We start from the raw sequence: 16,246 nt of genomic DNA, 5'->3' as shown, positions 1-16,246 counted from the left end.
TGGATGCAAATCAGTTTGAAAAACTGAGGGGCAAGCTGGGCATTTGTCTGCTAGAGGAATTATAGCAGCTACTGCTATCTGAACGTGCTCAAACGTCTCACTTAACATTAATAGCACGTTCACTACTAAGCCAAAACAAATTCGACCGTTGCTTCACACGTCCCTCTACATTCCTCATTCAAACTTATATTTTCGTGGTAATCTCGTTTTCAGCATTCCCCAACAGCTCTCAGAAATTTGCGAAACCATTCCAAACGCTCTGCTTTTCCATGGCTACCTCACCAAAAGAAACTTCAGCTCCTGGTTCACCCTCTGTACCATCATCCCCATCATCCACCAAAGCGCCATCAATCCAGGAACAACCTGAATTCCATATCCAACCCATACAGATGATTCCTGGTCAAGCCCCTGTTCCTGAAAAACTGGTTCCCAAACGACAACAGGGTGTGAAGATTTCTGAAAACCCTAGCCTTGCAACAAGTCCTAGGGAAGTAGACACAGAGATGGATAAGAAGATCCGCAGTATTGTGAGTAACATTCTGAAAAATGCCTCTGTTCCTGATGCTGATGAAGATGTTCCAACATCTTCCACCCCAAATGCTTCTGTGCCTGATGTTGAGAAAGATGTTCCAACATCTTCCGCCCCAAATGCCGAAGTCCTCTCTTCCTCCAGCAAAGAGAGATCAACAGAGGAAGATGATCAAGCCGCAGAGGAGACTCCTGCACCATGGGCACCAGAACCTGCTCCAGGTGACCTCATTGACCTAGAAGAGGTAGAATCTGATGAGGAACCCATTGCCAACAAATTGGCACCTGGCATTGCAGAACGATTACAAAGCCGAAAAGGAAAAACCCCCATTAAGAGGTCAGGACGAATCAAGACTATGGCACAGAAGAAGAGCACTCCGATCACTCCTACCACATCCAGACGGAGCAAAGTTGCAATCCCTTCCAAGAAGAGGAAAGAAATTTCCTCATCTGACTCTGATGATGATGTCGAACTAGATGTTCCCGACATCAAGAGGACCAAGACATCAGGGAAGAAGGTGCCTGGTAATGTCCCTGATGCACCATTGGACAACATCTCATTCCACTCCATTGGCAATGCTGAAAGGTGGAAATTCGTGTATCAACGCAGACTTGCCTTGGAAAGAGAACTGGGAAGAGCTGCCTTGGATTGCAAGGAGATCATGGACCTCATCACGGCTGCTGGACTGCTGAAGACTGTCACCAAGTTGGGAGATTGCTATGAGAGTCTAGTCAGGGAATTCATTGTCAACATTCCCTCTGACATAACAAACAGAAAGAGTGATGAGTATCAAAGAGTGTTTGTCAGAGGAAAATGTGTTAGATTCTCCCCTGCTGTGATCAACAAATACCTGGGCAGACCAACAGATGGAGTGGTGGACATTACTGTTTCTGAGCATCAAATTGCCAAGGAAATCACTGCCAAACAAATCCAGCATTGGCCAAAGAAAGGGAAGCTGTCTGCAGGGAAGCTAAGTGTGAAATATGCAATCCTGCACAGGATTGGAGCTGCAAACTGGGTACCCACCAATCATACTTCCACTGTTGCCACAGGTTTGGGTAAATTTCTGTATGCTGTTGGAACCAAGTCCAAATTTAATTTTGGAAACTATATATTTGATCAAACTGTTAAGCATTCAGAATCCTTTGCTGTCAAATTACCCATTGCCTTCCCATCTGTATTGTGTGGCATTATGTTGAGTCAACATCCCAATATTTTAAACTACACTGACTCTGTGATGAAGAGAGAATCTCCTCTATCCCTGCATTACAAACTGATTGAGGGGACACATGTCCCAGACATTGTCTCGACATCAGGGAAAGCTGCTGCCTCAGGTGCTGTGTCCAAGGATGCTCTGATTGCTGAACTCAAGGACACATGCAAGGTGCTGGAAGCAACCATCAAAGCCACCACAGAGAAGAAGATGGAGCTGGAACGGCTGATCAAAAGGCTCTCAGAAAGTGGCATTGAAGATGGAGAAGCAGCTGAGGAAGAAGAAGAAGCAGCTGAGGAAGAAGATGCTGCAGCAGAGGAAGAGGAAGATGCAGCAGAGGATACTGAATCAGATGATGATGATTCTGAAGCCACCCCATGACCATCAGACCTTTATTTTTGCTTTTTACTTTTACTAGCTAAAGGGGCATGTCCCTTTGAACAATTAATTATTATTGGTCTGTAATATTTGCACCTTAAGTTCATGCATTCTACTTTTGTCAAATTCTGTCTAAAAAGGGGGAGTAATAGTATTATATGCATGATTTTGTGTATGCAGTAGTAGTATTATGCATGACTTATGATTTAGAGAAGTAGGATACGATGTATGCGTGATTCATGATTTTGAGGGGGAGTTGTATGTATATGATTTTGAGGGGGAGACTGCTGCTGCTGATGATGACTGATGTAAGCTACTAGTAGCTGATAGAAGATGCTGCAGTAAGAGCATGGAGACAAGGGAAAGCTGATGTCACATGAGATGTCTTGACATCCTGGAAAAGACTAGTAGCTGATAGAAGATGCTGCAGTAAGAGCATGGAGACAGGGGGAGCAGAAGAAGAAAGCTGATGTCATGTGAGATGTCTTGACATCCTGGAAACGACTTGCAACTTGCAGAATTTCCGCTGTGCTTGATTACTCTGATAATGAAAGTTGCTGATCCCACTTGCATAACTGCTCGTACCTGCTCAGGAAGTGTCTAAGTATGTTTTAGACAAAATTTGCCAAAGGGGGAGATTGTTAGTGCTTAGCTTTACTAAGCTTTAAAAGATTGGCTAAGATTTTGTTAAAACATAAGCACTTAGACAATGAAGGAAAGCTGGAGTTGCTGCACATGATGTCCAACGTTATGTCAAAGAATAAGATCGGGCTGCACAATGCACAAGGCAAGATAAAGTGTCAAATGAAGAATTGAAGCTGCAGGATTCACGATGTCGGATACAATGTCCAGGACATCCTGCCTGAAAATACTGGAATTGCTAAAAGCATTGAAGCTGCAGGATCCACGATGTCGGATACAATGTCCAGGACATCCTGCCCGAAAATACTGGAGTTGCTAAAAGCATTGAAGTTGCAGGATCCACGATGTCGGATACGATGTCCAGGACATCTTGCCCGAAAATACTGGACATATAAATCTGTTATATCTTTAACAGATTATTGTGTAGTTAGCAAGATATTAGATGATCTATCTTTAGGAACGAATTAAAAGATAATTAAAGTTCGAATTACAAACTAGAAGAGTTCGTTCAGGGATTAAAGATTAAAGATAAAAACTAAAAGATCAAACGTTATCTTTTAGTTCTTTAAGTGCAGATTTTCAGGAAGAATGATAGATCTCATCCAGCACAAGCTGTTGCAGCCCAGACCCACACACTGCTATAAAAACATGGAGGCTGCACGAGTTCTGTACCAAGTCCGGGATTGAAGAGTTGTTTTGTGAGTTTTGGGACTTGAGTGTTTTGTGAGCCACCTTGATGGTACCCTAACATCAAGTGTTGGACCTGAGTGTGTAGAGTTGATCTCTTTTGTTCAGAGAGCAATCTCTGGAGTGTCCTTGATTTAATTGTAAACACGGGAGAGTGTTTGAGAGGGAGTGAGAGGGGTTCTCATATCTAAGAGTGGCTCTTAGGTAGAGGTCGCACGGGTAGTGGTTAGGTGAGAAGGTTGTAAACAGTGGCTGTTAGACCTTGAACTAACACTATTTTAGTGGATTTCCTCCCTGGCTTGGTAGCCCCCAGATGTAGGTGAGGTTGCACCGAACTGGGTTAACAATTCTCTTGTGTTATTTACTTGTTTAATCTGTTCATACACTCAGAGATAATCTGCATGTTCTGAAGCGTGATGTCGTGACATCCTGTACGACATCTGGCATTGGTATCAGAATTTCAATTAATAAAACATAACAGTACCAGAGGTACTTAGGAGATCAGATACAAGACACCCAAGGTGCCACCTTCCAAAAACATAAAACCTAACAAAACCCCACCACAGAAGGAGACAAGACAAATTAACCAAAGGACTCCGAAAGATTGGTAGTTGTGCTTTTTAATTGTGATTTGGGGCAACCATGTTATAAAAAGTCTATTACATGTAATCAATAGTCAATGTATGCTTGATGGAATATAAATACTATATCTTCAGAAATAGACATGTACATGGCATCCTTAGGACTTCATCCAGCTGATGTTTGTCGCCAGTTTCATCATCCACCACAATTTTCTTCTCTGCCTTCTCACGTTTGTTGTTGTTAAACCTATATTTATGCCTTCTTCCCTTCATGTCTTGCTTTATCACAACTTTAATCGAATTTCCTATCTTCAGCACAGTTGAATCTCCTGTCTTATTCTCCAATGACACACTTTGATGGCCTGTATCTCTTTTCTTCGTATGTTCTATTGGTTCAGCTTCAGAATGCATAGAGCAATCTGAATTTTCCAGTGATCACCAAAGGCTTCTGCATCAGCATTGACACTCTCTAACCTCTTTGGTTTATGCTTCTGTGTTGCATTCTATGCTTCCTCCTTATAATTCTCATATTTATTGGAGGTCTCACTAGAAGAATCAGCACCAATTCGTGCATGTTCCTCCTCTACCAGCTCAATATCTTTCGTTTCACCTTTGCTTTTGTAAACTACACTGTAATTTACAAAACAAAAGTTGAAAGGAAAGATATTGAGCTGGTAGACGAGGAAGAAGAACATATTGGTGCTGATCGTTCTAGTGCAACCTCTAATAAATCTGAGATTTATAAGGAGGAAGCACGGAATGCAACACAGAAGCATAAACCAAAGAGGGTGGAGAGTGTCAATGCTGATGTAGAAGCCTTCGGTGATCACTGGAAAATTCAGATTGCTTTATGCATTCTGAAGTTGAAGCACTAGAACATACGAAGAAAAGAGATACAGGCCATCAAAGTGTGTCATTGAAGAATAAGACAAGAGATTCAATTGTGCTGAAGATAGGAAATTCGGCTAAAGTTGTGATAAAACAAGACATGAAGTGAAGAAAGCATAAATATGGGTTTAACAACAATAAACGTGAGAAGACAGAGAAGAAAAGGGTGGTGGATGATGAAACTGGCGACAAACATGAGCTGTATGAAGTCCTAAGGATACCATCTAAAAGAAAATACCGATGCCTCAATCTGAGAAAAATGTAACTGTCACTTACTTGCTTTGGTGACCTCTATCTCTGCAGAAAATTACATTAAACGATGTTAATAAATTCTCCTTCATCATGATCATTGCGATTAGCATGAACGTCGTCAACTTCTTCTTCTCCGACAACGTTAGGAGTGATTTGAGCGGTCAAAGGACTAACATAGGTGTCCATGTATGAATCATCATCTTCTACATTAACACCAATTGTTTTGCCCTACAGAACCACGCACCACCTTTCATCACAAGGGTCTTGCACGTAAAATACTTGTCTAGCTTGTTCTGCCATGATGGAAGGTTCATTGTGGTAACCAAGTTTCTTTAGGTCTACCAACGTAAATCCTATATCATCGGTGCGCACACCGGTGTTGCTGTCAACCCATTTACATTTGAAAACAAATACCGTAAATTTCACATAGTTAAGCTCTCCAATTTCATCAATGAACCCAAAGTAAGGGATGGAAGCTACACAGGGATTGGCATCATTGACACTTGCAAAGTGTTGAGATTCAGGCCTTAGGGTGACCCCGCTGTTCTGCATTGTACTTTTGTCATCTTGTGCTTTTGTGTAAAATGAATACCTGTTTATGTCGTATCCTTGCCAGGTTATAACATTTCTTTAAGGCCCATCTGCTAGCTTTCTTAATGTTTCTGCAACATTCTCATATGCAAAGATTGTATCTTTAAACCAATCACAGAAAGTCTTGTTATGCTTTTTCAACACCCAATTCTTTGACATTTTCGGATTATTCTATTTGACTAAAGCTTCATGCTTAACTATGTATGGCAAAACTTTATTACTGTTGTTCAAGACATACAAGTGAGCATGTAACAAATTTTCTACACTTGAAGTGATCACATGCAGTCCTCTTGAACCCTTACCACCTACTCTGTCATCATGCCGAGACTCAAGAAGCCCAATAGGTTTAGCCTTCTCTAAGTATTCTAAACAAAATTCAATGGTTTCTTCTGCAATGTACCTCTCAACAATAGATGCTTCTGGACAATATAGATTCTTTCTATACCCTTTTAAGATCTTCATGTATCGCTCAACCGGGTACATCCACCGTAGATAAACAGGATCACATCATTTGATTTCTCTGACCATATGCACAATCAAGTGAATCATGATGTCAAAGAAAGCAGGGGGAAAATACATCTCCAACTAACACAATATAATTGCGGCCTCATTTTCCAACTCATCAAACTTGACTGGATCAATGACTTTGCTACATATAGCATGGAAGAAAAAGCACAAGCGAGTTATTGCTAACCTGACTTTGTTTGGGAAGATGTCTCGTATAGCCACGGCTAACAATTGTTGCATGAGCACGTGACAATCGTGAGACTTTAACCCTACAAGCTTAAGCTCCTTCAACTGCACAAGGTTCTTAATATTTGAAGAGTATCCTTGTGGAACCTTCACCTGACGAAGACACTGACAAAAACTTATCTTCTCCTTCTTGGACAAAGTACGGCAGGCTGGGGGCAAGTAAATTTTCTTCCCATCAGACCTTGGATGCAACCGTGATCGTATACCCATATCAGCTAGATCTTGACGGGTATTCAAGCTATCCTTCGTCTTGCCTTGAATGGTAAGGAGTGTCCCAATCACACTGTCATAAACATTTTTCTCCACATGCATAACATCAATACAATGTCTAACGTCAAGATCACACCAGTACGGAAGATCAAAGAAAATGGACCTCTTCTTCCATATGCAACTCTGACTTTTATCCTTCTTTTGGGTCTTCCCGAATATAGTATTCAGGTGTTGAACCTGCTACTATACTTGCTCACCAGTCAATGGTATCGGCGCAATATCATGCTCTTGACTTCCATTAAAAGCTTTTTTCAGTAGTCTATAAGGATGATTGGGTATTAGAAAGCGGCGATGCCTACTGTAGACTGTTTTTCTCCCATGTTTAAGTTGTATGTAACTTGTGTTTTCTTCACAGATGGGGCATGCATGATGACCCTTAACACTGTAACCGCTGAGATTCCCATATGTTGGAAAGTCATTAATGGTACAAAAAAAAGCATTGCACGCATTTCAAAGGTCTCCTTGCGAAACACATCAAACACTACAACCCCCTCGTCCCACAACTTTCTCAGATCTTCAACAAACAGACTTAGATAAACATCAATGTCATTTCCTGGCTGTCTTGGGCCCGATATCATAATAGAGAACATCATGTATTTTCGCTTCATGCACAACCAAGAAGGCAAATTGTAAATTACTAGCAGAACTAGCCATGAACTGTGTTGAGTGCTTAAGGTGCCATATGGATTCATTCCATCACTGGCTAGTCCAAGTCTAAGATTTCTTGGCTCATTCCCGAAATCTGGATACAAACCATCAATCTTCTTCCACTGCGAGCAACCAGCCGGATGACGGACCATTCCATCAGAAATCCTTCCATTTGCATGCCATGATAAGGTCTTTCGCGTCATCCTCATTAGAAAAAAGATGCTTAAACCTTGGAATGATTGGAAGATACCACAAAACCTTCGCTGGGGGTCCCTTGTTGGAGTTGTCATTAGAACTACTTTCTTCTTCATCCTTCTCTTTGTACCGTGCAGTCCCACAGATAGGGCATTAGGAAATTTGTTGGAATTCATGCCTGTATAGTATGCAATCATTGGGGCAAGCATGAATCTTCTGATACTCCATACCCATCAGACACTATTTTTTTCGCCTTATAGTAACTTTTAGGAAATTTGTTGTCCTCTGGAAGCAGATTGTGCACTACCTCAAGCAGTGAGGTGAAACTTTTGTCACTCCACCCATACCTGGCCTTGACATTAACCAGACTTAACACAGCAGACAACAGGGTTAAGGAATTGTTGCACCCTGCATGCAAAGGCTTCTTAGAATCACTCTGCAATCCTTCATACACAGGGGTGTGTGCTTGCTGGAAAGACTCTTGTCCAAGGTCACGAATCATGTCCTCTAACCGATCTTCCATTTCTACATCAAACGGTTCAGATTGGGACCCACTCTGCATGTCTGTGACTTCACCATGCCATATCCACGTCGTGTAATTCTTCTTAATCCCATCACACAATAGATGGTCCCATATGTCATCGAGTAATTGTCGTCTTCCATTCAAACAGTTGATGCAAGGACAAAAACATTTTCCTTCTTCATTCGGTCGACCTCTTTCTGAAGCAAATTGCAAGAACTGTTCGATGCCATCCTCATATTCTAGGCTCACGCGACTTTCATTCATCCAACATCGATCCATCTAAGCAATTCCATGCATGAAAATCTCACTTTTTTATTTATAGGTGTGGCCGTATCCCATTTAGGAAAACTGTCTTTTATGTTAGCTTCAAACGTCAGGGTTACCATTATTTACAAAAATTTGACTAAATTTTGGCAGCATTTCGCATTGGTCTCCAAGTACACGACATGACATCGGTGAAATGAATTTCCCGATAATCAAGTATGCACTCAGAGAACAACTTGAAATGCATTGAACCGAAATTTAATCAAATTAATGAAAATAATAATAACCTTCACGAATGAATCTAACATAAAAATACCAGTCTCCCCAAACTGTCCAAACGGACAATTCAAGACTAAATACAATGACTAATGCAAACTGTCCGCAAGAGTCATTGCATTCAGTCTCAGACAGGAATCTAAGGTTCACTCGCCATGAACAACAATTGTTTATATAGCAAATTACACTGATCACATACAACAACATACAAAAGGTAAAATTCAATTACAGACAAATATAGACATCAACTGTTGTTTATGTAACTAATTTCAAATGCTGGGTTTCAAGGGTGCTTATGCTTTATTATTGTAGTTGGGTATATGTGTGTGAGTGTGTATCATGAGGGTCTGCGGGTATGAAATCCTCACCTTATGACTGCCCTTGAGCTTCCTCTGAGTGATTGGGAGGACAAATGGATTGATGTGTACTTCGACATAAGTTCAAAGTTGCTAGGCATTTGCAATGCATTTAGCTCTGAGCTCTAACAAAGTTTGTCTCTGCTGACAATGGTACTTATGATGTCATCAATGCATATCTCCACCGAGCTTCTGCATTTTTCAACGAGCTCAACCACCTCCACAAGGAGCTTGGATCATGTGACTCTCATAACAAGCACAAAACAGAGAATGGTAATGACAGTGGGAAGGTAGTGGGAAATTCTGTTCAAAGTGTTGATATTAACAAGGAGCTGAGCCTTCGGCATGTGAAATTTGATCAGTTCAAAAGGCAACAAAGTGGCAGTGGGAATGCTGATGGTGAAAATTTTAGTCAACAAGGAGAAGAAGAAAATGTGGATGAGGGTGAAATGCATAAGAAGAAGAAAAAGAAGAAGCAGGAAGTTGAGTCCTTGCACGACATACATAGCACCGTTAAATTTGGAGTGAGGGAAGCTGATGGAAAGCATGTTAGTTCTAGGAACCCTACAGTTGAGAAATGTAGTTCTATGTTAGATAATCTTGTGGGCTCACTAGATCTTCATAAGGTTAATAATTCTGCCAAAGGAAAGGTTTTGATGGGCTCTAGATTTTAGAAGGTTGCTGATGGAAAGCATGTTAGTTCTTGGTTAGGTTTGGCCGACAGCAAGAAACCCTTTTTGTGGATCATTAGGCCTGACCTTGTCATTGGATGTTCAGTGATTTTGTCATATGAGTTTGTGAATGAAACTAAAGATAGAAGCCTAATGGGAAGTTGGTGTCCATAGGAGCAAGTGCTGAACCATCCTTGGTGGATTCTTCACTCATTGTGGATGGAACTCAACCACTGAAAGTGTTTGTGCTGGAGTACCAATGCTGTGTTGGCCATTGTTTGTAGATCAGCCAACAAACTGTAGATATATCTGCAATGAATGGGAAATTGGGATTGAAATTGATACCAATGTGAAGAGAGAAGAGGTGGAGAAGCTGGTGAATGACTTGATGGCGGGAGAGAAAGGAAAGAAAATGAGACAAAAGATCGTGGAGTTGAAGATGAAGGCAGAGGAAGGAAAATAGTATCAGGCTATTATCAGCTAGTAGCTACCACATTATGTAAGTGTAAGTAAAAATTTCTACATTTGATAGATATGAACATGTTGAGTATCAGGCTATTTCCTAACAATTGTTGACTATTGATTAACCATTGACATCAAATGGTTCTATTGGTAGGAATCATTGACATTTTAACAACACATCATGGTGCTACAGTGATATGCTATTTCTTTAAGTTCTAATGTAACTTTTTTCTCTTTGTGTGTCATGGTTTTAACAGGAAGATATAGCCGTGATATTTAGCAAAGCCGACAAAAACAATTATGGAAAATTAGATCTTAAAGAATTTAAAGAAGTTGTTGGCAACATTATTGAGAGGTATCCACAAGTGGGCATTTATTTAAAGAAGAACCAAATGAAAGACATGGCCAGCTTGCTAAAGAAATCTCAATAAAGTAATATTATAGTGGAGATTGAATACTTTAAAGAAGCCCTTTCCAAAGTACACTCTCAGATGAAAAATCTTCCTGCAAGAGCTCAGGTACATGTATAACATATACCACTTAAGGGCACTGGTTAAGAAATTGAAAGATGGAAATTTATTTAAAATTATAGGAAAATGCATTTTTGTGCATTCGAATAAAAATACTTTTCCCTTTTACTTCTTTATCCAGTGCTTTTACTTATAAGTTGAAACTTTTCCTACTTATAAACTAGGGTTATGTTACGTACGCTTTGGTCCTTTCAACTTTGAATCATTATAGGTAGCTGCACAACAAGGAGTCTATCTTGCAAACTGTTTCAACCGCATGGAGGAGTGTGAGAAGTATCCAAAAGGCCCTCTCAAGTTCAGGGGAGTTGGACGCCATCGGTTTCGTCCCTTCAGGTATATGAGAAGTAATTGGTTGTGTCTGTGTGTGTGTGTATGTGTGTGTGGATGTGTGTGTGTTTTTGTGTGTGTGGCTGTGTGTGTGTGTGTGTGTATATAGGTATGGGTGTGTGTGTGTTTCTGCGTGTGTGGCTGTGTGTGTATGTGGGTGTGGGTGTGTTTCTCTGTGTGTGGTTGTGTGTGTTTCTGTATGTGTGGCTGTGTGTGTGTGTGTCTGTGTCGCTGTGTGTGTGTGTGTGTGTATGGTTATGTGTGTCTATGTCGGTGTGTGTGTGGCTGTGTGTGTGTGGGTGGCTGTCTGTGTGTGTGTGTTTGTGAGTCTGTGGCTGTGTGTGTGTGTGTGTGTGTGTGTGTGTGTGTTTCTGTGTCTGTGGCTGTGTGTGTGTGTGTGTGTGTGTGTGTTTGTGTGTTTGTGGTTGTGTGTGTGTGTGTTTGTGTGTCTGGCTGTGTGTGTGTGTGTGTGGGTCTGTGGGTGTGTGTGTGTGTGTGTGTGTGTGGTTGAGTGTGTGTATGTAGGTGTGTGTGTGTGTGTGTTCCTGTGTGTGTGTGTGTCAACAGCACAAGCTGGATTTCAAAGATAGCATTAGGGGAGGACTATTGACAGATAGTCATTTGATCTTAGATGAGTCAGTCAAACAAATACAACAATTTATCTACCAAACAAATACAGCAGTATATGTGTATATAAATGCCAGGACAAATGTCAAAACAGTAGTCTATCATAATACATATAAAGATAGTAGACCGTACATACGTACCTGGAGTTGCTATAATCAAAGAGCTTCCACAGCAACACCAATTAGCAGTAGTAAAAGATAAGCCTAAAAAAAAACCATACAGAAATTAGCCACAGTGTATTTAAAGCCTTTTAAAGCCTATTATCTACATTTCAATTAAAATACAACATCCATAATCAACTTAAACCAGCAGAAAAACAAAATTTCACTGCAACAATAAACAAATTCTGGCCAGTAAAACCCAAATCTATAAACAAAAAAACTTGAATTTGAACAAAACAATCTGGCGCGCATTCTGTAAGATATTTTCCCTCATTCTTCCCTCCAAATCATTCTAGGGTTAAAAAGAAATCAATAATAAAAAGAGAGGTTAAAACAAAACAAATTCAATCTAGGGTTTCCAAATCATTCTTCCCTCCCAACCAAACACCCACATTCTTTCCTGCCAAGAAAGCAAGTTCACCCTTTCTCCATTCGTCAACCGCATTTATTCAACTTCAAGGTCATTCTTCCTCTTCCTTTTTTCTTTCTTCTTCAAGCTGAAACCAGAGGGATCAAATTTCTGCCATGTCTATTCCTTGCAATTTTATTTTATTTTCCTTTTCCGTCACTCAGTCATTGCAGATTTGTTTTCTTTTTCATTTATTGTTATTAAAATAGCTTAATGACATTACGTGATTGTTGTTTTTATATTTTTTATTAGGTTTATGTCTCATTGGATGATTGATCCAGGGGAGAAGGTGCTTGACATTGGGTCAGCCAGCAGAATTACTTAATGAACCTCCAAGTTACTTGGGCCATACCCCCTCCAATAATAAAAAAGCAATGGGATGTAATTGGCAGGTATACTCCCGTGGAAGTTGGTCCCATAGGAGACATGAAAGGCGTGGAAGTTTGGAAGGAAGCCATATGCAACCAAATACCATGCAGTAGAGCAGCAGCAGAAATAATTCCAGAAGTGAAACAAGAGATATCAACACAGACTTAGAATAGGAGGCAAATGAAGATTCTATTCAGACCCAGGAAGCTTTTAAAATGTGGAAAATGATCCAGCAATTGGGGGTGACCACAAGAAACAAAGAAGATGTCCAACACAGGGAAATTCTACAAAAATTAAGCAGTATGGAAACCAGAGACAGATTGGAAGCTGAGAGGTTGGGAGCTAATGTTATGGACCCATGAATATAGCCTCATATAATGTTAGAGGTCTGGGGAGGGGAGTAAAATGGGTTTCCATAAGGAGAATAATCAACAAAGAAAATATTCAAATGATATGTCTGCAGGAGACTAAGAAAGACAGCATTGATAAGACATTATGTCAGGCTATATGGGGTAGTGATGAAGTTATGTAGGAGATGCAACCTGCAAACAATTCAGCTGGTGGCATTTTATGCATGTAGACTGAATCAGCTTTCAAGCTACAAAATAAGGTCATTGGAAATGGATTCATTTTCTTAGAAGGAGTATGCACGAGAGAGGCCCTAAAAATATGCATTGTGACAATATATTCTCCTTGTCATATACATAACAAGAGAATATTGTGGGATTCAGTGAGACAACTGAAACAAGCATCCCAAGTAAGATTATGGTGTGTGCTTGGGGACTTTAATTGCATAAGGAACCCAAATGAAAGAATTGGAAAAATTGACAGGCTACTGGGAGACAACAGTATGCAGGAATTCAATGAATGGATCGAAGATATGGAGTTATTGGAGGTTCCTACTGTGGGCAGACAATACACTTGGTTTAGGCCAAATGGTGAATCTAAAAGCAGATTAGACAGGGCATTAATATCCCCTGAATGGAGGGACACTTGGGCAGAAAGTGTGCAATTTACCTTATCAAGAAATTTTTCAGATCATTGTCCTATTCTACTTAAAGCTAACAATGTGGATTGGGGTCCTAAATCCTTTAGGATATTAAATTGCTGGCTAACAGATAAGTCTTTCAGAGAAGTAGTCAATCAATGCTGGAATTCTGTCCAAGTTTCAGGATGGGGACCATATGTATTAAAAGAAAAAATCAAAAGGCTGAAGTGCAGATTAAAGATATGGAACAAGGAAGAATATGGGGATAGCTTTAAGAAAGTCCAGCAATTGGAAGTGGAGCTTAATAAATTAGAGGAGGAGGCATTGCATAGACAGATGACTGATTTGGAAATTTCAAGAAGAAAGAAGTTGTAGGAAGATTCGTGGCTGGCTGCCCAGGCCCATGAAGCATTGCTAAGGCAGAAATCTAGATCAAGATGGTTAAAGGAAGGAGACTGCAACACTACATTTTTCCATATCAGGGTGAATGCAAATAGAAATTGAAATTGCATCAAAGGACTTCTCATTGAAGGTGTATGGACAGATGAACCTAATAAGGTGAAGGAAGAAATCAGAACCTTCTTCTCCAACAGATTTCAAGAAGCAGATTTTCAGAGACCTAAAATTGATGGCATCATTTTCAAATGAGTTCATACCTCAAAAAGGAATTAGACAGGGGGATCCGCTAGCACCCTTCCTGTTTAATATGGTTGTGGAAGCTTTATCTGGATTGCTGAGAAAGGCAATAGCTGAAAACATGTACAAAGGCTATCCAGTGGGATAAAAAAAGGTTGACATAAGTATTTTACAATACACGGATGACACTGTATTTTTTGGAGAAGCAACTATGGAAAATGTGAGAGCATTAAAGGCTACTTTGAGGGCTTTTGAGTTAATCTCAGGCCTAAAGATTAATTATGCTAAGAGTTGCTTTAGAGTTTTTGGGGTTTCATATCAGTGGAGGAGTGATGCTGCTAGGTATTTAAACTACACCCTGTTATCTATTCCTTTTACATATCTTGGCATACCTATAGGGGCTAATCCGAGGCGAACACAAATGTGGAACAACATTATCCACAAATATGAGAGGAAATTGGAAAAAAGGAAACAAAGATACATCTCATGGGGTGGGAGAGTGACATTAATTAAGGGTGCACTAACATCAATTCCAATTTATTTCTTGTCTTTTTTTAGGATTCCAAAAACAGTGGTGGAAAGGCTCAAAAGGATACAACGTAGATTTTTCTGGGGTGGAGGACTAGAGCAGAATAGAATTGCATGGATTAAATGGGATCTAGTATTTATCCAACTTTAATGAGGTCAGCAAGATTCCTTGGGTGAAGTGGGATACAGTTTGCCTCTCTAAGAACAAAGAGGGCCTAGGGATCAAAGATTTATCCAACTTTAATGAGGCTTTACTTGGCAAATGGGGGTGGGAGCTGGCTAATAATCAGAACCAACCTTGGGCTAGAATTTTACTCTCCAAATATGGTGGGTGGAAGGAGCTGATCTCTGGTGGAAAGAGTAAATTCTCTTCTCAATGGTGGCAAGACTTAAAGGCATCTCATTTGTTCTTCCATTGCGTCTTCATCCAACCAATTTGGTGGAAATCGATGTCTTGGTTGAATTTACAAAGTGCCTTTCCTCTTGGGCCTAAACAAAATTTTCTACAGCATATTTTCATCCAGGCAGAAGGTTTAAGGATTAAGAGATAGAGATACTGGTGGATGGCGGTAACTTGGGCCATTTTGAAATTCAGAAACAGAATTCTGTTTTCAAATGCAGAATATGATGCTAACAGATTGTTTGATGAAGCTGTTTTCTTGACCTGGACTTGGCTTAGACATTTTGAGAAACATTTCTCAACTCATCTAAACCAATGTGCAAGTAATATTAGTCAGGGTTAAAGATAAGGCTAAAGACATGGAACCAAGAGCAGTTTGGAGATACATTCATAAAGGTCACAAAGTTGGAATCAGATTTAAATAAATTGGAGGAGAACTCAATGCATAGACAGTTAACGGAGCAAGACAAATTGGAGAGGAAGCAGTTACAGGAATCTCTTTGGGTTGCTGCCCAAGCCCATGAATCCTTACTTAGGCAGAAATCCAGAAGAAGATGGTTAAAAGAAGGCGATTGTAACACACCTTTTTTCCACCTATTGATGAATGCTAACCGAAATAGAAATTCTATCAGGGGGGTATTCATTGATGGTTCATGGACTAACAACCCACACAAGGTGAAGGAAGAGGTGAAATCCTTTTTCTTCCATAGGTTCCAAGAACCAATTGGTCAGCGACCCAAGATTGATGGAATCAGGTTTCAAACTGTTAATCAACAGCAGAATAACGAGCTTGTGGCACCTTTCATGGATGAAGAAATCAGAAGGCAATTTTTAAAGCTGCGGCGAAGTTTTTTATGAAGGAAGGCAATTCACAAAAGGATGGCATGGATTAAATGGAAATCGGTATGCTTACCAAAAGAAAAGGGTGGCTTGGGCATCAAGGATATTGAAACATTCAACCTCGCACTACTTGGAAAATGGAAGTGGCAATTAATGCAAGAAAATTGTGAGCTGTGGACCAGAGTTCTGAAATCGAAATATGGTGGATGGAGGAACCTTGAAGAAATAGGAAACTCAGTAGAGCAATCTGTT

Source organism: Glycine soja, chromosome 8 (assembly GCF_004193775.1).
Source record: "Glycine soja cultivar W05 chromosome 8, ASM419377v2, whole genome shotgun sequence".
Taxonomy (NCBI): Eukaryota; Viridiplantae; Streptophyta; class Magnoliopsida; order Fabales; family Fabaceae; genus Glycine; species Glycine soja.
This window is presented reverse-complemented; position numbering follows the sequence as displayed.